Below are 2,500 nucleotides of genomic sequence, written 5' to 3' on the forward strand. Positions count from 1 at the left end.
TTACCTCCATAAAGAAAACATCACACCCAATACCTATGAAGCGTGAGTACACGTATAAAGCCTTGAAGGTTAGCCCCTACAACAATTCATCACACCTAACATCCGTGGAAAGTAAGAACGTGTATAAAACCTTGGACTATAAAAATATCATCAAACCCAATACCCGTGAAAAGTGAATGTTCATTTTTAATGCTTGCATTGTTGTGACTTTTTTTTTTTTTGGGGGAACTAAGAAAAGAGTGACACCCGTAAAAATTTAACTATTTTTTTTTTTCTTTTGGTTGTCTAAAACAATAAAATGAAGAGTTTTGATACTAGAGCAAGTACATTACACTAAGACACCCACCAGGACCTTGTTTTTACAATCATCATCCATTAATTGTGAAAGTACATGTGGAGTGGTTGGTTTGTTGTAATTTTTTTTCTGGGAGCTAAGCAACATGAAAGAATGATTCCCACAAAATTTCAGATTTTTTTTACAACTCTAACTATTTTTTCTAATTTCTTATTATTTAATATTTAAAAATTCATTAAAAAAAAATTGGTTGGTTGAAAAACTATGAAACTTGATTTCTAGATCCATTACAATGTCCAATCCATGAATCAATCGAGTTCATGGAAAAAAATATTATAAAACTTGAGATATTTGACCGTATGACCGTTCAGAAAAATCGTATCTAGGCCTGGCAGACCAAAAATGCCTCAAAATGTACTATATAGGGGGGTGACTAGTCTGCATGGGCTGGGCACGGGGGTACCCCCTATATCTTCCGCCACCCCCACGCCCCAAGCACTATGCGCCGCACATGGGCATATGCTTGGGCCGTACGGGTGGTGGTCGGAGGTCGAGGGCGTTTGACGACGGTGGTGCGGTGGCGGAACGCGCACGGTGGGGCAGTGTCGGAACGTTCCCTCGCGCTCGCCCGCCCCGCCATGCCCCACCCGCGTGCGCCCCGCCCTGCCCCACCCCCGCCCTGCCCCGCCAGCGCGCGCGCGCGTGCGCGCCCCACGCCCCGCACAGCCCTCGTTCTCCCGCGCGCGCGCCCCGTCCCGCCCCGCCCGCGTGCTTCTGCGCGCGCGCGCCCCGCCCCGCCCAGCCCTCGTTCTCCCGCGCGCGCGCGCCCCGTCCCGCCCCGCCCGCGTGCTTCTGCGCGCGCGCGCCCCGCCCCGCCCAGCCCTCGTTCTCCCGCGCGCGCGCGCCCCGTCCCCCCCCGCCCGCGTGCTTCTGCGCGCGCGCGCCCCGCCCCGCCCAGCCCTCGTTCTCCCGCGCGCGCGCGCCCCGTCCCGCCCCGCCCGCGTGCTTCTGCGCGCGCGCGCCCCGCCCCGCCAGCGTCTCCCGCGCGCGCGCGCCCCGCCCCGCCCGCGTTCTTCTGCGCGCGCGCGCCCCGCCCCGCCCCGCGTGCTGCTGCGTGCACGCCCGCGCCCCATCCATCACCCATTAATTGTGAAAGTACTTGTGGAGTGGTCGGTTTGTTGTAATTTTTTTTCTGGGAGCTAAGAAACATGAAAGAATGATTCCCAAAAAAATTCAGATTTTTTTGACAAATCTAGCTATTTTTTTTAATTTCTTATTATTTAATTTTTAAAAATTCATTAAAAAAAATTGGTTGGTTGAAAAATTATGAAACTTGATTTCTAGATCCATTACAATGTCCAATCCATGAATCAATCGAGTTCATGGAAAAAAACACTCTAAAACTTGAGATATTTGACCGTATGACGGCTCAGAAAAATCGTATCTAGGCCTGGCAGACCAAAAATGCCTCAAAATGTACTATATAGGGGGGTGACTAGTCTGCATGGGCTGGGCACGGGGGTACCCCTATATCTTCCACCACCCACACGCCCCAAGCACTATGCGCCGCACATGGGCATATGCTTGGGGCGTGGGAGTGGTGGTCGGCGGACGAGGGCGGTTGACGGCGGCGGTGCGGTGGCGAAACTTGCACGGTCAGGCAGTGTCGGGTGCGCCTTTGGGCATGTGACATGAGCCTTGTTGAGAATGAAATGTTGCGATGTTGCCTTCTAACTTGGGCTGGCTTGAGGATGGTTGATGGTTGGTACGATGATGAAACATGCAAGGTGGGGTGGAGCCGGGTGCCTTCGGGCGTGCGGCATGAACCTCGTTGAGTGTGTGACGTTGTGGTGATGCCTCGCCAGCCTTGGGCCAGCCCTATGTTTTGAAGGCGGGTGGTGCCAGAACATGTTTGGCTGGTTGGAATCGGGTGCCTTTGGGTGTGCGACATGAGCCTTGTTGAGCACGGAATGTTACGATGTTGCCTTCTAACTGGGATTCTCTGGTGTGAGGACTGTGGATGGCTGCTGGTACGATGATGAAACATGCAAGGTGGGGTGGAGCCGGGTGCCTTCGGGCGTGCGGCATGAACCTCGTTGAGTGTGGGACGTTGTTGTGGTATGCCTCCCTTCCTTGGGCCAGCCCTATGTTTTGAAGGTTGCGTGGTGGGCAGAACATGCTTGGTGGGGTGGTGTCAAATGACTT

Source organism: Cucurbita pepo, unplaced genomic scaffold (genome assembly GCF_057944985.1).
Source record: "Cucurbita pepo subsp. pepo isolate OVF unplaced genomic scaffold, ASM5794498v1 scafford_157, whole genome shotgun sequence".
Lineage (NCBI taxonomy): Eukaryota > Viridiplantae > Streptophyta > Magnoliopsida > Cucurbitales > Cucurbitaceae > Cucurbita > Cucurbita pepo.